This window comes from Moschus berezovskii, chromosome Y (genome assembly GCF_049115385.1).
Source record: "Moschus berezovskii isolate FMDL1 chromosome Y, NW_MosBer_1.0, whole genome shotgun sequence".
Lineage (NCBI taxonomy): Eukaryota > Metazoa > Chordata > Mammalia > Artiodactyla > Moschidae > Moschus > Moschus berezovskii.
The window spans coordinates 23,684,407-23,711,933 of NC_142489.1; positions in this window are offsets into that span (position 1 = coordinate 23,684,407).

The following is a 27,527-nucleotide window of genomic DNA, read 5'->3' on the forward strand; positions in this document are numbered from 1 at the left end:
GCCAATCTTTTCACTCTCCACTTTCACTTTCATCAAGAGGCATTTTAGTTCCTCTTCACTTTCTGCCATAAGGGTGGTGTCATCTGCATATCTGAGGTTATTGATATTTTTCCCGGCAATCTTGATTCCAGCTTGTGCTTCTTCCAGTGCCGCGTTCCTCATGATGTACTCTCCATATAAGTTATATTAGCATGGTGACAATTAGGTTATTGATATTTCTCCTGGCAATCTTGATTCCAGCTTGAGCTTCTTTCAGTGCCGCGTTCCTCATGATATACTCTGCAAATAAGTTAAATTAGCATGGTGACAATATACAACATTGACGTACTCCTTTTCCTATTTTGAACCAGTCTGTTGTTTCATGTACAGTTCTGTTTCTTCCTGACCTGAATACAGGTTTCTCAAGAAGCAGGTCAGGTGGTCTGGTATTCCCATTTCTTTCAGAATGTTCCACAGTTTATTGTAATCCACAGAGTTAAAGACTTTGGCATAGTCAATGAAGCAGAAATAGATGCTTTTCTGGAATTATCTTGCTTTCTCCATGATCCAGTGGATGTGGCAATTTGTGTGCTTCAGCCTTTTCTAAAACCTGCTTGAACATCTGGGAGTTCACGCTTCACATATTGCTGAAGCCTGGCTTAGAGAATTTTGAGCATGACTTTAATAGCGTGTGAGATTAGTGCAATTGTGCGGTCGTTTGTGTATTCTTTGGCATTGCCTTTCTTTGGGATTGAAATGAAGACTGACCTTTTCCAGTCCTGTGGCCACTGCTTAATTTTCCAAATTTGCTTGCATATTGGGTGCAGCACTTTCACAGCGTCATCTTCCAGGATTTGAAATAGCTCAACTGGAATTCCATCACCTCCACTAGCTTTGTTTGTCGTGATGCTCTCTAACGCCCACTTGACTTCACATTCCATGATGTCTGGCTCCAGGTGAGTGATTATGCCATCGTGATTATCTTGGTCTTGAAGATCTTTTTTGTACAGTACTTCTGTGTATCCTTGCCACCTCTTCTTAATATCTTCTGCTTTTCTTAGATACATACAATTTCTGTCCTTTATCAAGCCCATCTTTGCATGAAATAGTCTCTTGTTATCTCTAATTTTTTTGAAGAGATCTATTGTTTTTCCTATTCTGTTGTTTTCCTCTATTTCTTTTCATTGACCTCTGATGAAATCTTTTTTATCTCTCCTTGCTATTCTTTGGAACTCTGCATTCAGCTGCTTATATCTTTTTTTTTTCTCCTTTGCTTTTTGCTTCTCTTCTTCTCACAGCTATATGTAAGGCCTCCTCAGACAGCCATTTTGCTTTTTGCATTTCTTTCCCTTGGCGATGGTCTTGGTCCCTGTCTCCTGTAAAATGTCACGAACCTTCATCCATAGTTCATCAGGCAATCTATCTATCAGATCTAGTCCGTTAAGTATATTCTCACTTCCACTGTATAATCATAGGGATTTGATTTCGGTTATATCTGAATGGTCTAGTGGTTTTCCCTACTTTCTTCAATTTCCGTCTGAATTTGGCAATAAGGAGTTCATAATCTGAGCCACAGGCAGCTCCTGGTCTTCTTTATACTAACTGTATAGAGCTTCTCCATCTTTGGCTGCAAAGAATATAATCAATCAGATTTTGGTGTTGACCATCTGGTGATGTCCATGTGTAGAGTCTTCTCTTGTGTAGTTGGAAGCGGGTGTTTGCTATGACCAGTGCCTCCTCTTGAAAAAACTCTATTAGCCTTTTCCCTGCTTCATTCCGTGCTCCAAGGCCAAATTTGCCTGTTACTCCAGGTGTTTCTTGACTTCCTACTTTTGCATTCCAGTCCCCTATAATGAAAAGGACATCTTTTTTGGATGTTAGTTCTAAAAGGTCTCATAGGTCTTCATAGAATCATTCAACTTCGGCCTCTTCAGCGTTACTGGTTGAGGCATAAGCTTGGATTACTGTAATATTGAATGGTTTGACTTGGAAATGAACAGAAATCATTCTCTCAGTGTTAAGATTGCATCCAAGTCATGAATTTTGGACTGTTTTGTTGACCATGATGGCTCTTCCATTTCTACTAAGGGATTCCTGCCTACAGTAGTAGATATGATGGTCATCTGAGTTAAATTCACCCATTCCAGTCCATTGAAATATGTTAGGTCTTTTTGCGGGATAGGTCTCCCTCTCTTCCCACCTCTCACCCCCTTCCCTGGCTATCAGAAGGTTAAAGTTGTTTTCTCATGATAGCTCCATAAGATTGCCCTCAGGGCATTCAGGCCTGGTCCTTAACCTAAGCAGTGTAGCCCGCTCTTCGTTGTTCAGCCTCCTTTTCCCTGGTGGTATATGCGATTTTCTGGGGGTACTTCTCTGCTGGGAGGTGTCGTTACGCACATAATCTGTGGGGTTTGTTTATGTATATATGTATGTATGTGTTTTTCCTCCCAGGTTCGTTGCTTTCTGAGATTCCAAAACTCTACACACATCTGCCGGAGAGAGGGTTTCTGGTATTTGGATACTGTTCCACTTTAAGACTTCCTTTCTGGAATGGATCTCCATCACTATCTCCTTTTTCTCTGCTTTTATCTTTTATATTCTGTTCTACATCCTTTGAAGAATATTGGCCCCATGGCGGTTTTTTGTCCTCTGCCAGTGTAAAGAAATTGTTTTGTGCAATTTGCTCAGTGTTCAAATGTTCTTTGAATAGATTCGTGAGAGAGAATGTGAGACTACGGGAATCTCTCCATAATTTTACTGACATTCACCTTAATACTACAGAAGGAGAAATTATTCGAAAAATAGATTTCTCACTCATTTGGCTCCTGATATCTGCCACAATTTACGAAAACAGGTAATTGGACAAAATTAAACCTTAGAAAATTATGACAAACCTAGAAGGCATATTAAAAAGCAGAGACATTACTATGCCAAACAAGGTTCGTCTAGTCAGTGCTATGGTGTTTCCAGTAGTCAGGTATGGATGTGAGAGCTGGACTGTGAAGAAAGCTGATAGCCAAAGAATTGATGCTTTTGAACTGTGCGGTTGGAAAAGACTCTTGAGAGTCCCTTGGAATGCAAGGTGATCCAACCAGTGCATTCTAAAGGAGGTTAGTTCTGGGTGTTCATTGCAAGGACTGATGCTAAAGCTGAAACTCCAATACTTTGGCCACCTCATATGAAGAGTTGACTCACTGTAAAAGACTGGTTCTGGGAGGGGTTGGGGACAGGAGGAGAAGGGGCCACAGAGAATGAGATGGCTGGATGTGATCACCGACTCGATGGGCATGAGTTTGAGTGAACTCCAGGAGTTGGTGATGGACAGGGAGGCCTGGTGTGCTGTGATACATTGGGTCGCAAAGAGTTACAATGGAGCTACTGAACTGAACTGAAACCTTGAACAACTGTTGCAAACATTTCAGATGCTATATTATTGTAAAGAATATAAGGAGGAAAATAGGGGTAAAAAATTGAGCAAAAGACTGAAACCCCAACAATGTCTGTTAGACCTGCTCTGAAACAGCCTGAGAAAAATTATCAGAGGGACGCAGGTGAAGAGGGATAGGATTGCTATTACTGTGGAAAGGAGGGGCATCTCCAGAGGGGTTCCCTTCAGGCATCTAAGACACCTCTGGCTCCCTGTCTTATCTGCAAAAGACCACACCAGAGAGAGACTGACCTCAGAGGTATAGGCCCCAGTTATCAGACTCTCAAGAGGATTGGGAGTACACAAAAGCCCTCATCTTAATGATATCTTAAGAACACCATGTATTAATCACGGTGCGGGGGCTAATCTGTTGATTCCTTTTGGAAACCACAGCAAGCTTCTCTGTGCTCACTGAAGCCTCTGGTCCAATTTCCTCCCATCCACTGTTATAATGGAGCTGTCAGGATGAGCCAAATGCTGTTATTTCATTCACCATTAAGCTGCAACTCGGATTCTCTTTTATTTCCTCATGGGTTTCTAATGATGCCAGAGCCTCTCTTATCCCTTTGGGGGAAGAATATGCTGAACAAGGTCCAGGCATCTGTTTTCATAATACGGAACCCTTTCTTTTAATATGAACAGTAATGTAAATGTTAGGGTGTGGGCTGATGGGAAAAAGTATGGGTCGAGCGCAAATGCTGTTCCTGTTGTTACCAACCTCAAAGACCCTGTGTATACCATGCTCAAAGACCTCTTTTCATGTCAAAAGCAGTATCCATTACAGCCTGAGTTTAAGGAATGGACAAAATCTTACTGTACTGAATTCTCATGATGTAAGAGGGATCTTAAACTCTACAATTCAGAGCAACAGTGACTCCATTTTCAAAAGTTTTGTAACTGAAGGAGTGTCAAAAGTTATATGAATAGAATATTACTAACCCAACTCCCATCTTCAGGAAAGGTAGAAAAAGTGTAACGATATCATTAAGAGGCATCTACATAAGCTAACTCAGGAAACAGAGAACCATTATTTGAAAATTTACCCGTACCTTTAACGAAGGCTCAGACTCCCCATCCCCCTGCAAAAAAAAAAAAAAAGGATTTTCTCAATGACACACCAATTTTATGCACAGATATTAGCATAGATCCTCAAGCTATAGAATTAACTATGTTTCTTAGGTTTCAGCTTTTCAACCTCCTAATCATACATATATGACATATTGGGAGAAGACGATGGCACCTCAGTCCAGTAATCTTCTTGGCTGCCATCTATGGGGTCGCTAAGGATCGGACACAACTGAGCGACTTTACTTTCACAATGATATAAGGATATATATATATATAACAAAGAAAAGCCCCTAACACGCACTCAAATTTGTAAAAACAGACGATGCACTCATTCTCCTTCACGACGAAGGCTTTCTGATTTACTGTATTTGCAATCTCGAGTCTCTGAGGCCAATGATCTTTTTCTCTCTACTTTGTTAAGAAATGATAATTCTCAAGGGTAACTAATGCCTCAATACAAAGGCATTGATTTTTCTCACATACAACAAATGGAAAAGGCTGTAACTTCTAAACACTATAGTTTCTTCTATTTGAATTTTATTTTATTCTTTAGCTACACTGGGAGTTGCTATTTCCTTTATTGTTGTCAGAAAGGAGGCCAACATGCTATTTGAAAAACTGCTTGTGTATGGAGAATGAAAATCAGGATTGTCAGAGAGCCATCACTCTGATTTGTGAGACCAGGAATGTTCTTGATTATTTGAAGGCTTGTTGCACCTTAGGGTTAGAAACTCAGAAAATGCAAATGTTAGCTGAAGCAATGACTACTTCCTTTAAAAGGGGGAATGGAGGGCGTTTTGTTTGTGGGGATAAGAAGCATTAAAAAAAAAAAAACAAAAAAAAAACAACTGATTGCCCTAAAAGATAGACAGAATAAAGTAAAACTACTAAAAAGCCTCCAGGAATCTTCCATCAATGTTTTAAATGGGTACAACCGTGATCTAAATATCATTTGAAGGGCACCCTATTTTGGGAAACTCAAAGATGGGGATTCCCCGGGTCCCCATCAACAAAAATCAGGGGCAAACTCCACCTTGTCTCTCAAACCGTCAACATTTGGCAGGGCTGCTGTCAACATACAAGCCCTGAAAGATTTTCTGTTTTTCCTCAAATAGTCCCTTCTAGAATACCTACCGGACTTTATGGACACTTAACTCCCACAAAACTTTGACCTTATATTTGCCCGATATAGTCTGAATTCTAAGGCAATTTCTATTCATTCTGGAATCATTGATTCAGATTATAAGGGAGAAAGTAAAATTATGATATCATCTCAGAAACTGTCATAATTCAAAAAGGGGGACAAATTGCCCAATTACTTCTTTTACCTTACATTTCTATTAACTCCTTTAATGCATCAACTGAACGGAACTGAATGGCAAATAGATAGGGAACCAGTGGAAACAGTGGCTGACTGTATTTTTCTGGGCTCCATAATCAATGAAGATGGTGATTGAAGCCATAAAATTAAAAGACGCTTCCTCCTTGGAAGGAAATCATGACCAAGCTAGAAGGCATAGTAAAAAGCAGAGACATTACTTTGCCAACAAATCTGCTGAATTTGATTACTGCCTTGAACCTTAGAAGTTTGGAGCACATTTATTGAAGCTCCCTGGTATAGGACACTTTGTTATGGCAACTTTAGCAAACCAATATATGCACTTCTCTTGAAAAACATCTGTCAATACCAAAAGCATTCTCCTTTTCTTACATAAGTTTTCAGGGAATGGAAACTGGAAAAGAACTCACTTATCCATCCATTGATTACCCCCACAAAGTCCTAGTGCTCCCTAAGAGTTTTCATTCTTTCTTTAGATATTCAGCTGTGTTAAAATTTATTCCTACTTCATGGTTAAAGATGACATAGGAAATATTAGAAAGATCATAGTTTACAGGAACTGCTAGAAGAAAATAAACACAAGGGAAAACAGGCTGACATTGAAAATACACAACCCTCTCCACTTATCTTTTCCATACATCATGTTTAATTCCCCAGGATAAAAGTGGTAGTGGCCTAGGTTTTGCTTCCTATTGCTTTGGGGAAATCACAAAGTTGTGAAGTTGTGGTAACCATGCCAACCTAAACATTCCCAAACCAAGACACTAGGCTGCAGTAGCCATGGGGCAGCCTAGAGGATAACAAATCCTCCCAAACAGTTGGAGCCACCTTGCCATTTACACCAGACAATTGGCCAGGGATATTGGCATCAGCATCTCTATGGCAGGATTTGTGGTTTATGACTGCCACTCTTATCACCAACCCTCTAGATGCCTGAGAAGCCCAAGAGACCCCCGTTCTAGGTTTTAGACTAGATATCTTAAATAAACAGGAATAAAATTCAGTCCAAACTGAAGGGCTCCAACCAAAGGAGATGCATAGATGGTCCTCAGCCACACAAAGGGCTGTTATGAGCAGCAATGCCACAGCTCCAGGCAAGTTCACCATTAACACCTGCAGCCCATGCCAGACACATATCCCCAGTATCGATGGAGAGAATAGATTTGAAGTCCACTATCAACTAGAGGCCACATCCCTGGTAGTTCAGATGGTAAAACGTCTGCCTATAATGCGGGAGATCTGGGTTCAATCCCTGGGTAGGGAAGATCTCCTGGAGAAGTAAATGGCAACCCACCCCAGTACTCTTCCCTGGCAAATCCCAATGATGGAGAAGCCTGGTAGGCTACAGTACGTGGGGTCCCAAAGAGTCATACATGATTGAGCAACTTCATTTTCACCAACTAGAGGGGAAAAAAAAACACAAAACCTCTTGACCTTCTATCTTAGTCAAATTTAAAAGACAGAGTCTGCGCCCCAGCACATCATGCCCAAGACATACATAATTGATAATATTTGTAGGTAACAGTACCAGGTAGAGGACACCTTGGATCTGTCGTACAACCAAAGTGAAGTAATATAGAAGAATTTAGTGCCAGTTTCAGAGAGAAAATGGTCATCTCCCAGATGACCATAGGATTCAAATCACTAAAAAGGCAGTGCAGGTTCCCTCTATGGAACTTAATCAAGAAGTTTCAGTACAGGCCTGTTTGCAGGTTCAAATTTCCATTTCTCAAATGTTTCCATTCAATCTTCTGACAGCTCAAAATATGGACAATATACATGCACTCTTGGAAGATGATTAAGACTGCAAGAACACAGAACATTTCCGGGGCAAGTGACAGAGAGTGCTACAAGTCGTTGATTAGATGGAAGAAGATGGACAGCAGAATCAAACAGAGATTTCAGAGCTTAGATCTGACTGTTTGATTTGGTGGGAACAATGCCAAACCTGCCTGCAGACCTAGAGATGCTTTTCAAATAGGTAACAAACTAATGTGATCTTTGGCCTCAGCCAAGTTTAACAATCTTCAGACCTCAGAATACTATAGTAGACCAAGTTCAGTGCCACCACTTAGAAATTCAGGGGATAGTATTTTTTGGGTGGGGGACTTGTAGGAGACTTCTCTATCAGATTTGTTCCAACACACAGCATACTTAATAGAGCTGGAGCCATGATTCACCCATAGATGACACGTCTCTCAGAAATATTTTAATTGAGTTATCTTCAGTGGATGATTCATATATTTGTGACTCCCATGGACTGCAACATGACAGGTTTCCCTTTTCATTACCAACTCCTGCAGTTTCTCAAACTCATGTTTATTGAGTCGGTGATGCCATCCAACCATCTCCTCTAGCCTGCAATATATTCCGGGTATCAACGTCTCTTCCATTGAATTTGAACTTTGCATCAGCTTCAGTATCAGTCCATCCAATGAATATTCATGGCTGATCTCCGTTAGTATTGACTGGCTTGATATTCTTTCAATCAAAGTGACTCTCAAGAGACTTCTCCAACACCACTGTTCAAAAGCATCAGTTCTGCACTCAGTTTTTTTTGTGGTCCAACACTCACATACATTCATACATGACTACAGGAACAAACATAGCTTAGACTCCATAGACATTTGTTGGTAAAGTACTGTGTCTGTTTTCTAATGCACTTTCTAACCTTATCACAGTTTTCCTTCAAAGGAACAGGCTCTTTGAAATCATGACTACAGTCACCAACTGCAGTAATTTTGGAGCCCAAGGAAATTAAGTCTCTCATTGTTTTCATTGTTTCCACATCTATTTGTAATGAAGTAATGGGACTGCATGCCACAATCTTCATTTATTGAATGTTGGATTTTAAGACAGCTTTTTCAATCTCGCCAAGAAGTTCTTTAGCTAAATTTCATTTTCTGCATGAAGGGTGGTGTTATCTGTATATTTGAGGTTATTGCTGTTTCTACCAGCAGTCCTGATCCCATATTGTGCTTCATCCAGTTCAGCATTACGCATGATGTACTCTGCATATAATTTAAATAACCAGGGTGAAAATATACAGCCTCGTTAACTGCTTCCTTGCAAGTTGGAACCGGTGTATTGCTCCTTGTCTCTTTCTAACTGTTGCCTCTTGACCTATATACAGATTTCTCACAAGGCAGATAAAGTAGTCTGGTATTTTTGTCTCCTTAAGAATTTTCCAGTTTGTTCTGATGTACACTATCAAAGTCCCTGGCATGAAAAATGAAGTAGAAGTAAATTTGTGTTCTCTGGAATTCTCTTGTATTTTCTATGGTCCAGTAACTATTGCCAATTTGTTTTCCTGTTCTTCTGCCTATTCTAAATTCAGCTTGAACATCTGGAAATCATCAGTGTACTTTCTCTTGTAGACTAGATTGGAGAATTTGAGCATTACTTTGATAGCGTGTGAGGTGAGTGTAACTGTGAAAATTTCAAAATGTTTTCTGTGACATTTCTTTGAAATAGGAATGAAACTGATGTTTGCTTGTCCTGTGGCCACTGCTAATTTTTCCTAACTGGCTAGCATATTATGTACAGCTCATTATTTGGGATTTGAAATAGTTTAGCTGGAATTCCATCATCTCCAATAGCTTTGTTTGTAGTGATGCTTTGTAAGGCCTTCTTGACTTCATATTCCATGATAGCTAGCTCAAGGTGAGTGATCACACCACTGTGGTTATCATAAGATCTTTTTTCTAAAGTTCTTCTGTGAATCCTTGCCACCTATTCTTAACACCTTCTGCTTCCTTTAGGTCCATACCCTTTTGTCTTGTCCTGACCATCTTTACATGGGATATTCCCTTGTTATGTCTACTTTATTGGAAGAGATCTGTAGCTCTTCTCAGTCTGTTGTTTTCATGTGTCTATTTATATTTATCACTTAGGAAGGCTTTCTTAGCTCTCCTTGTTATTCTTTGTAACTCTGCATTCAGATGGACATATCTTTTCATTTTTCCTATCGTCTTTCCCCTCTCTTCTTTGGTAGAAAGAAAGAAATTTGAAAGTCCTCCTCAGACAACAATTTTGCCTTTTTGCCTATCTTCTTCTTGGGGATGATTTTGATCACCACATCCTGTACAGTGTTATGAACCTCCATCCATCAATCGTTCATATTGGGCACCTAGCAGCCTTGGGAATTCACCGTTCAGTGACCTTTCTTTTTACCTTTTCATTCTGTTCAAACCTCACCGAAGAGGTTTGACCTTCATGTATCCAGTAGACCATGTTTCATGAGAATTCCCACCATGACCTGACCATCTTGGGTGGCCCTACATAGGATGATTCAGAGCTTCATTGAGTTAGACAAAACTCTGTCCAAGTGATCACTTTGGTAAGTTTTCTGCATTTGTGGCTTCCATTTTGTCTGTCCTCTGATTGGTAAGGATGAGAGGCTTATGGGAGTTTCCTCATAATATTTCAATTACAAAATCATAAACAACAGTCCTGGAATTTTTTTTTTCTTTGAATACTTCTATACTGATACAAAACGAAGAAAGTACACACTTGTAACTCCCATTTTTGTATTAGATATTTTTTCTAATATTCCCAACTGTACCAATGTTGCTGAATGACTTCCTGATACTTAATATAGCCTATTTTATAGTAACACCCCCTGCCATAGCAGACACACTCAAATAAATGAAACAAAGATGAAATGCAAAAGAACAGACAAGCCAACTTCTGAAGAGTGTTGCAAATAAAGAAAAGTCATGGGAAAGTGAGCCATAAGTTGGCAGACTGACACAGTAGGGTGGGGAAAACTCTGGAGAGAAATCAGCAAAACTTGTAAACAGATCATTTGTCATCAGTCCGGCTCTCAGTCATGTGTGACTTTTTGTGACCCCAAAGATTGCAACATTCCCGGCTTCCCTGCCTATCAGCAACTCCCAGAGATTTCAGAAACTCATGTCCATTGAGTCCATGATTCCATCCAACCATCTCATACTGTGTTGTCCTCTTCCCCTTCTGCCTTCAATCTTTCCCAATATCAGGGTCTTCTCCAGTGAGTCAGTTCTTCACATTAGGTGGCCAAAGGATTGGAATTTCGGCTTCAGCATCAGTCCTTCCAAAGAATATTCAGGACTGATTTCTTTTAGGAAGCACAGTTAGAGTCTTCGGCAACCCCACAATTCAATTCTTCAGCGCTCAGCTTTTCTTATAGTCCAACTCTCACACCCATACAAGACTACTGTCACTTGTCAAAAGTATCAGTAACTTCCTATTTCTCCCATCTAATTCTCATTAAGTCTCTTCCTTCATAATTATCCTGCCTACATATTAAGATCCTGCTGGATTCCAAATCTAAATGACACATTTCAACTTCTTCCTTAGTCTCATGACAGGATTACTTATGGCCTTATTGGTCATCTCCATTTGTTTTAGTCTACCAATCAGTTAATCCCATTACTTCTGACACTAGGAAATATAGGAATGTGAGGGGCATCCTTTCATCTTCTTCATGTCATATTCATCTTCTTCTGAGCCTCCAGATACCTCCATCAGTACTTCTTATATGTTACTCATTGAGACAATTGTGACCACACTTGATGTATCTTATAAAACTTATTATAGTATGAAAATGGTAAATATACTAAAATCCTGGGGAAACTTCACTAATGCTTGAGAACTCCCTCAGAAACGGGACTCTCAGGCTTCCTCATACATTCTCTGGCAAGGTCTAGAGGCTGAGTGAAAGAATATTATAGAGATTCACCTTCTTGTATGGATGAATTGTGGAATAGAGTTGAATCTAAAACCTCTTTAACTTGTGACATAAAAGTAGGCATGACAGCATGCTAAAGACAAAAAACAGAGCCACACACACTTAGAGAATATTTCTAGTGGCTCTCTAGTGATATGACAGACCCGATCATGTCTGTCATTAAGGAGCCTGGTCCTAGATAAGGAAGGGATATATATGGGTCTCAGTGTTGTCATTTCTTCTCAATTCCAGAGATTTCCATTGCTCTAGAAAAGGGAAAATTTGTTCCAGGTTATTAATCCCAAATCAACGAAGCAATATCCCAATTTACCAGATCCCATATAGCCAAAGCAATATAGAAATCCATATTTCTGCTAATAGGAAAGAAATTCCAAAACATCAGTAGAGAAAAGGAAACAAACCTATTGCCAAAAGGGAGGTAATTTGTTTGTTTTGTTTTAAAAAAAGAAACAGTTCAGTTCAGTTCAGTCACTTAGTCGTGTCCGACTCTTTGCGACCCCATGAATCACAGCACGCCAGGCCTCCCTGTCCAACACCAACTCCCAGTGTTCACTCAGACTCATGTCCACAGAGTCGGTGATGCAATCCAGCCATGGGCCGGCATCTCTCGCATCTGCATCGCCAGGGCCGGCATCTCTAAAAGAAACAGTAGTGTATAAAAATTCACAAAGATAATTTAGAGAAAAATGCTTACTAACTTCAGGGTGCACCACATGGAGACCTATTAAAAAGAAAGACAATTTGTATCTGAACATAAGTAAATGTGTAAGTGTGTGTGTTCTGTCCTGTGTGACTCTGCAAAGCAATGAGTGCAACCCACCTGCCCCTTCTGTCAATGGGATTTTCCAGGCACGAAACCTGGAGTGGGTTGCCATTCTCTACTCCATTAAGTTAGGCATGTAAAGCTGAAGAAAAACATTACCCAAGCATTTTATTGCATCTTTTTCAAGATAAAGCAAACTGTATAAGCTCTTGGCTCCAGACAGTGTCTGCATTTCCAAAGTTGCACTTGTGAAAGAGGCAAGTTTACACGCTTGTGGACTGGGATGAGTTAAAATATAGAAGAGACCAAAGCATAACAGGTAAATGTTTAACAATCTGGATTACTTCACAATGTTTTGAGTCCCATTTTTTAGCTCTAAGCCCCCAAACAGAATACATTCCATCCTTTACTGTTTCAACATTTCAAGCAGGAGACAAAGGTAAAATGATGGAGTAGAGTACCAAGAAGTGGGTCATAAATCTGTGTATCTGACTCAGTAACTTTACTGCATTTTCAATTATATTTCTAGAATTCACCACCAAGAACTTCCTTCTAACTCAAATAATGCTGCAGACTTTGTGTAGCCCTGGTGATTGCAGTAAAGGGGCCAATGAGATAGTGACACTGATTATCCCTCAGGGCTCCAGGAATAGGACAATATATCCAGTGTTGATCTTTGTTGTAGGAGATGCTAGAGATCAGGCATTGGCAAGTCCCAAATGGGCACAGAAACCATAGGAATGCAGAACCAGTTGCAGATTAAGAAGTTTAATCACTTATTCCTCCTGGACATGGTTTACAACAAGATCAATAAGTATTAGACATGTTATTAGTCTTCGTATCTTCTACTAAAGTATGAAGTACAGGTTGGTGCTGGTTTAGAGAGGGTCTGGGTGTACACAGAAGCATCAGTGACCATGAGGTAGTGATGCAGGGGCCGGTTGGTGTCAAATTCAATTAATGTATAGCTGAGGAAAATAAATCCATATTGTAGCATGCTGCTAGAACTATGCAGAACTATGGCTGCTGGTGCTATACTTCAAGGATGGCTTCAACATATCCCCCACTAGGTCCTACCACCTATTCCATATTTTATACTCTCCCTACAAGAAATGTTCAGGGAGAAGAAAATACAACTAGTGTGCTGCCATGAAGCTAGAGCTAATGTATGTGCTGGATACGGACTCACCAAGAAACACCTTTTCCATTGGTACTACAAATTCCAGGTAAGCTGAAAATAGAGCGTTCCAAGACTAAAGCAGATAGAGTCATCAAATCTGTGTTTATTAAGATGTTTATTAACATCTTAACTGCACAGAAGAGGCATCAGAACCTAACACGACTCCACTTAAGCATTTCTCATGAATTTCACTACCTATATGATAAGACATTTCTAATCATTTCTGTCATTCCTGCTCACTGCTCATGTCCACACATGACCAGTCATTCAGATACCTTTAAGCTCCATGTTTTGTTCTTCTCATATTCTGTGCCTTGTCAATGTCCTTCATTTTGCCTGAATTGTCCTTCCTTTCTTTCAATATTTTTCCTACCAAATCTTGATTTTTTTAAAGTGGAGATTTCAAAAGAGATAAGGAGGATATAAAGATGAAGAGGAACTTCATCTATCTTAAAATTCATCTTTCAAGAAATGAACATATATTATCTCGTCCCATCACTTCATGGCATATACATGGGATTCAATGGATACAGTGGCAGACTTTATATCCTTAGTCTCCAAATCGCTGCAGATGTTGACTGCATCAGTGAAATTAAAACACTTGCCCCTTGGAAGAAAAGGTATGACCATCCTAAATAGCATATTAAAAAGCAGAGAGATTAATTCCCGACAAAAGTCCATCTGGTTAGAACTATGCTTTTCCCAGTAGTCATGTATGAATGTGAGGGTTGACTATAATAAAAGCTGAGCACAGAAGAACTGATGCTTTCAAACTGTCCTGTTGGAGAAGATTCTTGAGAGTCCCTTGGACTGCAAGAAGATCCAACCAGTCCATTCTAAAGGAGATAAGTTCTGTGTGTTCACTGGAAGGACAGATGCTAAAGGTGAAACTCCAATACTCTGGCCACCACATGCGAAGAGCTAACTCAGTGTAAAAGACGCTGATGCTGGGAGGGATTGGGGGCAGGAAGAGAATAGGATGACAGAGAATGAGATGCCTGGATGACATTACAGACGTGATGGGCATGATTTTGAGTGAACTCTGGGAGTAGGTGATAGATAACGAGGCCTGGCGTGATGTGATTCATGGGGTCACAAAAAAATAGGACATTTTTAAGGCACTAACACTTTCCCTTTCTGGTAATAGTTTGGTATTGGTGGCTTCTTGTAAAATGCTATGGTCCAGAGGTCAAAGTTTGATTCTGACTCAGGCATGCAATAAACAGGAAAACCAATGAGAAAAAAAAAAAAAAGAAAGAAAGAAAGAAAGAAAAAGAGAACTCACCCAGTATGGCTTTCTGGCAAAACTACAAGATTATTTCTCTTTAATATTGTACCACGAAGGTTCCTTTAAAAATTAGGTATCCTTCAACTTTACAAATCCTGGCCACTAATACCTGTAAAAGACTTCCTATTCTGGAAAACTGCTTTGGTCACATGAAAGCCTACTCATCTGAGAGGTAAGAATGCATTTTTATTGGTAAAATTTTGACAGGAATAACATGGAAGCAAATGACTGAATATAAAGTGAGATAAAGTGTAGTACAATTTGGTTTCCAGTTGAGATTATACCTGCTTTATCACTGCGTTATCTTGCTTCTGTCATTCCATGTCTCCTGAAAATCCTCATCATTAAGTCCCATGAACAGCAATCATGGACACTGATTTAAGGGATTGTTATGGAAAACGTCGCAGAGAGTAGGACACGACCAAGCGACTGAACTGAACTGAACTGAACTGATGGAAACCGTTCCCACCAATAGAAAATACATATCATTTACCAAAATAGGAAAGCAGATGCATCCTATTTTGATGCATCAGATACATCCTAATATCAAGTTTAGTCAGAATGTTTTCAAGAAGGAGAAACTGTTCCCAAGCAGGATACAATATTGTTATATAATACTTACTAAGAAATATAGGAGAAAAATTAAAATATAAAGCTTGTCCTTTCCTACTCCTTGAGAATTCCAAGCATCTATCTCCTCTTCGAGAACCTCAAATTCTTTCTCCTCCTCAGGGTCTCTGAACTTATCATTCCACCTAGGAATTAACTCTCTCATTATCCCCTTTTCTTTTAAGGAGAATTATGTTGCCAAGGGAAAAGGGTGTCATTTTCATTCCATAGCTACTTCCTGATGTGATGGGGCTTCACCCCTAAATTTATCAGCATCTCTTCTAACCGTCATATTGAGAGTCTCTAGACCAGAGGCCCCATAATTGTTTGGAGAGGCTGTGGCAATTGTAGGAGCCTGTTCACTTGTAACTTAAAAACTTTCACACAGTTAGAAACAAATCAGCTTTAAAGTTAGAGATGAAAGACAAAATAGTCCTTAAACCAAATTAAAACACAATCAAAATTAAGAGTTACTTTATGTCCATAGTTACATGACTCCATTTTAGGATTTTTAGATGTCCTCAGGTCAAGAAAAAGTGACATATATTATTGTTGTTGTTGAAGGTATTCACAGAGTTGAAGTCCTTTCTTTGAAGTGATGAATCCCACCATGGGGAACCCCCTTCACTTGATGAGGAGTTTGAAAAGCTGAAAGCTGAATCACAGAGTTAATTCTAAAGCTTTAGGATCTATGTCAATAGCTGTGCATAATAATGTCTGTCATTGAGATAATCCCTTTTTTTGGGCGGGGGCAGAATGAGCCTTCCCTAAAGGTGTGGGTACATTTAAACCAACAGTTTTGTGTTTCCTGAGTTAATTTATGTAGATTCCTCTTAATGATGCCATTACCCTTTATCTACCTTTCCTGAAGATTGGAGTTGGGTAAGTGATATTGTATTCCTAAAACTTTTGACACTCCTTGAGTTACAACAGCTTTAAAAATAGGGTTGCTCTGAATTGTAGAGTTCAAGATCCCACTCACATCATGAGAAGTCAGTACACTAAGATTTTGTTCATTCCTTAAACTCAGGCTGTAATGGATGCAACGTTTGACGTGAGAATAGGTCTTTGAGTGTGGTCTATGAGGTTGGTAATAACAGGAACAGCATTTGTGCTCGACCCATACATTTCCCATCAGCCCACTCCCTAATATTCACATTATTGTTCATTTTAAAAGAAAAGGTTCCATATTCATGAAAACAGTGGCCTGGAACTTGCGCAGCATATTTACCCCCCAAAGGGATAAAGGAGACTCTGGCATCATTAGGAACCCATGAGGAAATAACACAGAGTTCTAGTTTCATCTTAATGTCAGGAAGCAACAGTTAGAACTGGACATGGAACAACAGACTGGTTCCAAATAGGAAAAGGAATACATCAAGGTTGTATATTGGCACCCTGCTTATTTAAATTCTATGCAGAATACATCATGAGGAACGCAGGGCTGGAAGAAGCACAGCTGGAATCAAGATTACCAGGAGAAATATCAATAACCTCAGATAGGCAGATGACACTACCCTTATGGCAGAAAGTGAAGAGGAACAAAAAAGCTTCTTGATGAAAGTAAAAGAGGAAAGTGAAAAGGTTGGATTGAAGCTCAACATTCAGAAAACTAAGATCATAACATCTGGTCCCATCACTTCATGGGAAATAGATGGGGAAACAGTGTCAGACTTAATTTTTGGGGGTTCCAAAATCACTGTGGATGCTGATTGCAGTCATGAAATTAAAAGACACTTACTCCTTGGGATGAAAGTTATGACCAACCTAGATAGCATAATAAAAAAGTAGACATTCCTTTGCCAAACAAGTTCCATCTAGTCAAAGCTATGGCTTTTCCAGTGGTCATTATGAATGTGAGAGTTGGACTGTGAAGAAAGCTGATTGCCAAAAATTGATGCTTTTGGACTGTGGTGTTGAAGAAGACTCTTGAGAGTCCCTTGGACTGCAAGGTGATCCAACCAGTGCATTCTAAAGGAGATCAGTCCTGGGTGTTCATTGGAAGGACTGGTGCTAAAGTTGAATCTCCAGTCCTTTGACCACCTGATGTGAAGAGGTGGCTCACTGGAAAAGACTCTGATGATGCTGGGAGGGATTGGAGGAAGGAGGAGAAGGGAACGACAGATAATGAGATGGCTGGATAGTATCACTGACTTGATGGACATCAGTTTGTGTGAACTCCAGGTGCTGGTGATGGACAGGGAGGCCTGGCATGCTGTGATTCATGGGGTCACAAATATTCGGACATGACTGAGCTACTGTACTGAACTGAACAGAACATAATAGCTTTTGGCTCATCCTGATAGCTTTAGTATAATAGTGGATAGGAGGAAAGTGGACCATGGGGCTTCAGTGAGCACAGAGAAACTTGCCCTGTTTTCCAAAAGGTATCAACTGATTAGCCCCCACAGAGTGCTTAATACCTGGTGTTCCTCAGATGTTATTAAGATGGGGGCATGTGTGTGGTCCCAATTCTCTTGAGAGTCTGATGACTGGGGCCTATACCTCAGAGGTAAGTCTCTTCTCTTGTGTGGTTCTTTTCAGATGAGACAGGGAGCCAGAGGTGCCTTGGATGCCTGAGGGGAAAACTTCTTGAAATATCCCTCCTTTCCTCAGGAATAGCAAGCCCAACCCTTTTCACCTGTGTCCCTCTGGTTATTTTTCTCAGGTTGTTTCAGAGCCGTTCTAATAGACATTGTTGGGGCTTCAGGCTTTTGCTGGATTCCCCCCCACCTCTATTTTCCTCCTCATATTCTCTACTATAATATACCATCTGAAATATCTGTAACAGTTTTCCTAAGGTTTAATTTGGCCCAAATACCTGTTTGCATAACTAATGGCAGACATCTGATGTAAAATGAGTGAGAAATCTATGTTTAAAATTATTTCTCCCTCTGTAATATTAAGGTGAATGTCAGTAAAATTATGGGGAGCTTCCCGTAGTCTATTTAGGAATGTACCAGAATTTCCTTCTCTCCCTATTCTATGTCAACCAATTTGGCATAATTTAAAGTCAGTGGGTGGGGCTGGGGTGTCATCCTAAGATGGCAGAGGAATAGGACTGGGAGACCAATTTCTCCCCCAAAAATCCAGCAAAAGAACATTTGAACGCTGAACAAAGTTCACAAAATAATTTCTGAACACTGACTTGAAGACATCAGGTACCCAGAAATGCTGCCAATTTTCTTCAAAATGAGGTAGGGCAGAATATAAAATAAAAGGAGTGTTAGCGATGGAGAGCCGTTCTGGCAAGGGAATCTTAAAGAGGAAAAAGTTTCCAAACACCAGGAAACCCTCTCTCCAGCGTGTCTGTCGGGAGTTTTGGAATCACAGAGGGCAATGCACCTAGGAAAAAAATACATACAGACATATATACATACATAAAACCCACAGGTTATATGCCTACGCCAGACACTTGCATCCATCACCAGGAAGAGGAGGCTGAATAGGGAGGAATGGGCTGCATTGCTTAGGATAAGGACCAGTCTCAAATGTCCTGAGGGCAATCTGAGGGGGTGAGAAGAGAAAGGGAGAGAGAACTATCCCGGAAAAGCGCTTACCTGAGATACTGCCTGGCCCACTCACAGAACAAAGGACTGAGCAAATACCAGAGGAGAATGTGCCGGATGTGGACCAGCCCATCCACCTCAGGAGGATGGGGCAGGAGGGTGGTAGCCAGAGCAAGAAAGGGGCAAACTCAGTCCCAGAGACAGCATTCCCTATCAAACCGTGGACAGTCTTCCAGTTGCTAACCAAGTATTCCTGGAATTCTAGACAGTTGACATCCACCAGGAGTGCCACAGCGAGAGATCAGTACCCCAGTAAAGACACAGCAGAGATGGTGCACACTGTTACCCAGTAAACCAAGAGGCTGGGACCGGGAAAGAGATAGGCGATCTCACTGCCAGGGAGAGGACACTAGCCAAACACCTGGTTGTCTGAGCTGTTCAGGACTGGGAAGTGTAACAACAACAACAAAAAAAGCCCAACTCAATCTGCAACTTTGGGTAGTAGCAGAAAACCTGGACCTGAGTGGCCTAGACCAGGAAAGTGCACGCAACTCGGGGCCCGCTCCCTGAAGAGTAATCTGGAGCCTGAGTAGTGTAGACTAGGAAAGCAAACAACGAAGAGCAGGGGCAAACCCAGGGTGTCCAAGGCACTGCAAGCACTCCCTACACACACCAATGATATTTGTTTGCAGTGTTCCTCCCTCCTCACAGCATGATTGAAAAAGTGAGCTTGAATAAGAGAACACTTCTCGCCCTTATGTTAGGGTGGAAATTAGACACTGAAGAGAGCAGCGAACAGAAGAAACCAAACAAACAGAAGGAACCACGTTGGAAGGGACAGATGAAACAGAATACCCCCTGTAGATAACAACAACTACACTGGAGGTGTACTTTAGATCTTGAGAACAAGATCTAAGCTGGAACAAGGAGCTATCTGAAACTGAACTGAGCCCACACTGTCTGAAACAGCTCCAGAGAGATGTATTTTTACTACTTTCATTTTTTTTTATTATTTTTTAAGTCCTCTGTACTGCCTTTATTTTTCATTTTTATAACATATTATTACCTTACCCATGCCAAAAAAGTAGAGGTTAGACCGTCAAAACTAAAATATTAAACAAAAACAAAAACCCCAAAATATACTTTTTTTTCTTTTGTTTTTTAATACTGAATTATTGTGAGTCCAACTTCTACTTTAGATTTTTGATCTTTCCTTTTTGGTAGTTATCAATATTTTACCTTTACGAAACTAATCTTAAGTACGCATTTTTATCTAGGAGTGTGATTACTGGCTTGATTACTCTCTCCTCCTTTTGATTCTCCTTTTTCTCCACCAGGTAGCCTCTATTTCCTCCCTCCACCTTCTCTTCTCTACCTAACTCTGATAATTTCTCTGTGTGTTCTGGGCTGTGGAGAAGATAGTAATACCTTGATCTATCCCTGTCTTGTTTATTTCCCTTTTTCTCAGCCATTTCACCTCTATCTCCTTCCTCCTTCTTCTCTTCTCCATATAACTCTGTGAGCCTCTCTGAGAGTTCCAGACTGTGGAGAGCACATAGAAAATAGGTTACTGATTCGATTGCTTTCTCCCCTTGTGATTCCCCCTCTCCGCCTTCTGGTCACTTCTATCTCCCTCCACCCTCTTCTCTTCTCCGTGTGATTCTGCAAACCTCTCTGGATGTCCCTCACTGTGGAGAGTCTTTTCATCAATAACCTAGAAGTTTTATCATTGGTGCTGTATGGATGTAGAAGTCTTGAGGCTACTGTAAGTATAAGACTCTAAACCAGAAGCAGGAGGCTTAAGCCCAAAACTTGAGAACAGCAAAGAACTCTCGACTTCAGGGAATATTAAATGATAAGAGATGATCCGAAAACCTCCATTCCTACACTGAAAGCAAAGATGACCCAAGAGTCACAAAGTTCCAGAGAAAGACATACCACACAAATTATCCAGCAACACAGGAAAATAGTGCTGAACTTCAATATACAGGCTTCCCATAGTCACTCCAATCGCATAGACATCTCAAATCTCACTACTGGATACTTCATTGCAATCCAGAGAGAAGAAACCCAGTTCCACCCATAAGAACACCGACACAAGCTCCACGAATCAGTAAATTAGCAGCAATCAAACACAAAGAACAGATATTAAAATCTCCATGGGAAAAACAACAAATAACACACAAGGGGATTCCCATAAGAATATCAACTGATCTTTCAATAGAAACTCTTCAGGTCAGGAAGAATGACAGGACATATTTAAAGTGATGAAAAAGAAAACCTACAACCAAAATTACTGTACCCAGGTAGGATCACATTCAAATATGAAGGAGAAATCAAAACCTTTACAGACAAGTAAAAGCTGAGAGAATTCAGCACCTCCAAACAAGCTCTTCAACAAATGCTAAAGGATCTTCCTTAGACAGGAAAAAGAAACGGTATATACACTCGAACCACAAACAACAAAGTAATTGGCAATAGGATACTAATATCAATAATTACCTTAAATGTAAATAGGTTGAATATCCCAAACAAAAGACAATCACTGGAAGAATGGATACAAAAGCAATACCACGATATATCCCCTCTACAAGAGACCCACTTCAAAATACGGGACATAAAATAGTGATCGAAAATGAAGGGCTGGAAAAACATATTACATGCAAATGGAGACCAAAAATATAAAAAAGCTGGAGTAGGAATACTCATATTAGATGAAATAGACTTTAAAATAAAGACTATGAACAGAGACTAAGAAGAACACTCTATCATGATCAAAGGATCACCCCAAGAAGAAGATCTAACAATGACAATCATATACGGACCCAACATAGGGCACTGGACTATGTAAGGCAAATGCTAACAAGTATGAAAGGGGAAATTAGCAATAACACAATAATAGTGGGAGACTTTAATATCCCACTCAAACCTATGGAAAGATCAACTAAACAGAAATTAACAAGGAAACACAAACTTTAAATGCCACCATTGACCAGTAGACCTAGTTGATACCTGTAGGATATTTCACTCAAAAACAATCAATTTCACCTTTCTCTCAAGAGCACATGGAATCTTCTCCAGGATAGATCATATCTTGGTCCATAAATCTAGCCTTGGTAAATTCAAAAACAATTAAAACCATTCCAATCATCCTTTCTGACCACAATGCAGTAATATTAGATCTCGATTACAGGAAAAAAAAAAAATGCCAACATATGGAGGCTTTTGAATAACTAAAAAATCACAGAGGAAAAAAAAAAAGAAAAATATGCATAGAAAGGAGTGAGAAATGAAAACCCAACAACCCAAAACCTATAAGACACTGTAAAAGCTGTGCTACGGGAAGGTTCATAACACCAGACTTACCTCAAGAAACAGGAGAAAACTCAACTGAATAACAGCACTTCACACTTAGTTCAGTTTAGTAGAGTTCAGTCGCTCAGTCATGTCCGACTCTTTGCGACATCATGAATCACAGCACGCCAGGCCTCCCTGTCCATGACCGACTCCCGGACTTCACTCAAACTCATGTCCATCAAGTCGGTGATGCCACCCAGGCATCTTATTCTCTGTCGTCCCCGTCTCCTCCCACCCTCAATCCCTCTCAGCATCAGACACTTCCAGTGAGTCAACTCTTCGCATGAGGTGGCCAAAGTATTGGAATTTCAGCTTTAGCATCAGTCCTTCCAATGCACACCCAGGATTGATCTCCTTTACAATGGACAGGTTGAATCTCTTTTCAGTCCAAAGGACTCTCAAGAGTCTTCTCCAGCAACGCAGTTCAAAAGCATCAATTCTTCAGCGATCAGCTTTCTTCACAGTCCAACTCTCACATCCATACATGACCACGGGAAAATATCATAGCCTTGACTAGACGGACATTGATTGGCTAACTAATGTCTCTGCTTTTTAATATGCTATCTACGTTGGTCATAACTTTCCTTCCAAGGAGTAAGCGTCTTTTAATTTCATGGCTGCAATCAGCATCTGCAGTGATTTTGGAGCTCCAAAAAATGAAATCAGACAGTGTTTCCACTGTTTCCCCATCTATTTCCCATAAAGTGATGGGACCAGATGCCATGATATTTGCTTTCTGAATGTTGAGCTTCAAGCCAACCTTTTCACTCTTCTCTTTCACTTTCATCAAGAGGCTTTTGAGTTCCTCTTCACTTTCTGCCATAAGGGTGTTGTCATCTGCATATCTGAGGTTATTGATATTTCTCCCAGCAATCTTGATTCCAGCTTGTGCTTCTTCCAGCCCAGCGTTCCTCATGATGTACTCTGCATATAAATTAAATAAGCAAGGTGACAATATACAGCCTTGACGTATTCCTTTTCCTATTTGGAACCAGTCTCTTGTTCCGTGTACATTTCTCACTGTTGCTTCCAGACCTGCATACAGGTTTCTCAAGAAGCAGGTCAGGTGGTCTGGTATTCCCATCACTTTCAGAATGTTCCAGAGTTTATTGTGATCGACACAGTTAAAGGCTTTGGCATAGTCAATGAAGCAGAAATAGATAATTTCCTGGAACTCTCTTGCTTTCTCCATGATCGAGCGGATGTTGGCAGTTTGATCTCTGGTTCCTCTGCCTTTTCTAAAACCTGCTTGAACATCTGGGAGTTCACGGTTCACATATTGCTGAAACCTGGCTGGGAGAATTTGGAGAATGACTTTACTAGTGTGTGAGATGAGTACAATTGTCCGGTAGTCTGAGCATTCTTTGGCATTCCTTTTCTTTGGGATTGGAATGAAGACTGACATTTTCCAGTCCTGTGAACACTGCTGAGTTTTCCAAATTTGCTGGCATATTGAGTGCAGCACTTTCACAGCATCATCTTTCAGGATTTGAATTAACTCCATTGGAATTCCATCACCTCCACTAGCTTTGTTCGCAGTGATGCTCTCTAAGGCCCGCTTCGCTTCACATTCCATGATGCCTGGTTCCACGTGAGTGATCATACCATCGTGATTATCTTGGTCTTGAAGATCTTTTTTGTACAGTTCTTCTGTGTATTCGTGCCACCTCTTCTTAATATCTTCTACTTTTAGGTCCAAACAATTTCTGTCCTTTATCGAGCCCATCTTTGCATAAAATGTTCCCTTGATATCTCTAATTTCTTGTAAAGATCTCCTTTTTTTCCTATTCTGTTGTTCTCCTCTATTTCTTTGCATTGATTGCTGAGCAAGGCTTTCTTACTAGCTATTCTTTGGAACACTGCATTTAGATGCTTACATCTTTCCTTTTCTTTTTTTCTTTTCGCTTCTCTTCTTTTCACAGCTATTTGTAATGCCTCCTCAGACAGCCAATTTTCTTCTTTGCAATTTTTTTTCCATGGGGATGATCTTTTCCCTGTCTACTGTACAATGTCAAGAACCTCCGTCCAGAGTTCATCAGGCACTCTATCTATAAGATCTAGTCCCTTAAATCCATTTCTTACCTCCACTGTATACTCATAAGGGATTTGAATAAACTTCACCTCTAAAACAACTAGAAAAGGAATAAATTAACAACGCCAGGATTAATAGAAGGAAAGATACCTTAAAAATTGGGGCAGAAATTAAAAAAGAAAGAAAAGAGAACATAGAAAAAAAGAAAGAAGGAAAAGATGGTTCTTGAGAAGATAAAAGTGATAAACCATTAGCCAAGCTCATCAAGAAACAAAAGGGAAAAGTGAAATCAACAAAAATAGAAACAAAAATGGAGAAATCACAAATGACAACAGTGAAATACAAAGGATCATAAGAGAATATCAGCAACTATATACCAATAAAATGGACAACTTGGAAGAAATAAAAAATTTGTAGAAAAATCTAATTTTCCAAACATGAACCATGAATGAATAGAAAATCTTAATAGATCCACCACAAGCAAGGAAATTGAAACTGTAATCAGAAATCTTCCAGCAAACAAAAACCAAGGATCAGTCAAATTCACAGATGAATTCTCCCCAAAATGTAGATAACAGCTAACACCTATCTTACTCAAATTCTTGCAGAAAATTGAAGAGAAAGATAAATTTCCAAACTCATTCTATAAGGCCACAATCATCCTAATAATAAAACAAGACAAAATGAATAGTGAAGTCGCCTTGTCGTGTCCGACTCTTTACAATCCCATTGACTGTAGACCACCAGACTCCTCCTCCTCAACAAGTAAGGGAACAGGATAAATGCCCACCAACCCAAATAAAAGAGGAAGAGATAGGGAAACTACATGATAAAGAATTCCAAAAAAATGATACTGAAAATGATCCAAAATCTTGAAAACAAATGGAGCTTCAGTTCAGTTTAGTTCACTTTAGTCGCTCAGTCGTGTCCGACTCTCCGCAACCTCATGAATCACAGAACTCCAGGCCTCCCTGTCCATCACCAACTCCCAGAGTTCACTCAAACTCATGTCCACAGAGTTGGTGATGCCATCCAGCCATCTCATTCTCTGTCATCCCCTTCTCCTCCCACCCCCAAACTTTCCCAGCATCAGAGTCTTTTCCAGTGAGTCAACTCTTCGCATGAGGTGGCCAAAGTATTGGAGTTTCAGTTTTAGCATCAGTCCTTCCAATGAACAACCAGGACTGATTTCCTTTAGAATGGACAGGTTGAATCTCCTTGAAGTACAAGGGACTTTCAAGAGTCTTCTCCAACACCACACATCAAAAGCATCAATTCTTCGGCGATCAGCTATCTTCACAGTCCAAATCTCACATCCATACATGATCATGGGAAAACCATAGCCTTGACTAGACAGATCTTTGTTGGCAAAGTAATATCTCTGCTTTTTAATATACTATCAAGTTTGGTCATAACTTTCCTTCCAAGCAGTAAGCATCTTTTAATTCCATGGCTGCACTCAGCATCTGCAGTGATTTGGGAGCACAAAAAAATAAAATCGGACATTGTTTCCACTCTTTTTCCTTTACTTCCCATGAAGTGATGGGACCAGGTGCCATGATATTTGTTTTCTGAATGTTGAGCTTCAAGCCAACCTTTTCACTATCCTCTTTCACTTTCATCAAGAGGTTTTTGGGTTCCTCTTCACTTTCTGCCAAAAGTGTAGTGTCATCTGCATATCTGAGGTTATTGATATTTCTCCCAGCAATGTTGATTCCAGCTTGTGTTTCTTCCAACCCAGCGTTCCGCATGATGTACTCTGCATATAAGTTAAATAAGCAAGGTGACAATATACAGCCTTGACGTATTCCTTTTCCTACTTGGAAACAGTCTGTTGTTCCATGTACAGTTCTGACTGTTGCTTCCTGACCTGCATACAGGTTGCTCAAGAGGCAGGTCATGTGGTCTGTTATTCCCATCTCTTCCAGAATGTTCCACAGTTTATTGTGATCCACACAGTCAAAGGCTTTGGCGTAGTCAATGAAGCAGAAATTGATGTTTTTCTGGAACTCTCTTGCTTTCTCCATGATGCAGCGCATGTTGGCTATTTGATCTCTGTTTCCTCTACCTTTTCTGAAACCTGCTTGAACATCTGGGATTTCACGGTTCACATATTGCTGAAGCCTGGCTTGCAGAATTCTGGGCATGACTTTACTAGCGTGTGAGATGAGTGCAATTGTGCGGTAGTTTGAGCATTCTTTGGCATTCCCTTTCTATGGGATTGGAATGAAGACTAACCTCTTCAAGTGAACACTGTTGAATTTTCCAAATTTGCTGGCATATTGAGTGCAGCACTTTCACAGCATCATTTTTCAGGACTTGAAATAGCTCAACTGGAATTACATCACCTCCACTAGCTATATTCGTAGTGATGCTTTCTAAGGCCTACTTGACTTCACATTCCAAGATGTCTGGTTCTAGGTCAGTGATCACGTTAATCTGACTATCTTGGTCCTGAAGATCTTTTTTTGTACAATTATTCTGTGTATTCTTGCCACCTCTTCTTAATATCTTCTGCTTCTGTTAGGTCCATACCATTTCTGTCCTTTATCGAGCCCATCTTTGCATGAAATGTTCCCTTGGAATCTCTAATTTTCTTGAAGAGATCTCTTGTTTTTCGTATTCTTTTGTTTTCCTCTATGTCTTTGCATTGATCACTGAGGAAGGCTTTCTTACCTGGAGACAAGAATTGAGAAGATGCAAAAAAGGTTTAACAAGAAGAAATAAAAAGTGTCAATATACAATGAATAATACAGTAGATGAGATCAAAAACACTCTGGAGGGAACGAACAATAGTATAACGGAGGCAGAAGATAGGATAAGTGAGATAGAAAATAGAATGCTAGAAATAAATGAAACAGAGGGGAAAAAGGAAAAGCCAATTAAAAGAAATGATGACAATCTCAGTGACCTCTAGGACAATGTTAAACTCCTCAACATTCAAATCATACGAGTCCCAGAAGAAGAAGACAAAAAGAAAGACCATAAGGAAATACTTGAGGAGATAATAGTTGAAAACGTCCTTAAATGGGTAAGGAAATAATCACCCAAATCCAAGAAACCCAAAGAGTACCAAACAAGATAAAACCAAGGCAAAATATCCCAAGACATATAATAATCAAATTAACAAAGATCAAACACAAATAACAAATATTAAAAGCCGCAAGGGGAAAAAAAATAAAGTAACACTCAAGGGGATTCCCGTATGGATAACAGCTGATCTTTCAACAGAAATTCTTCAGGCC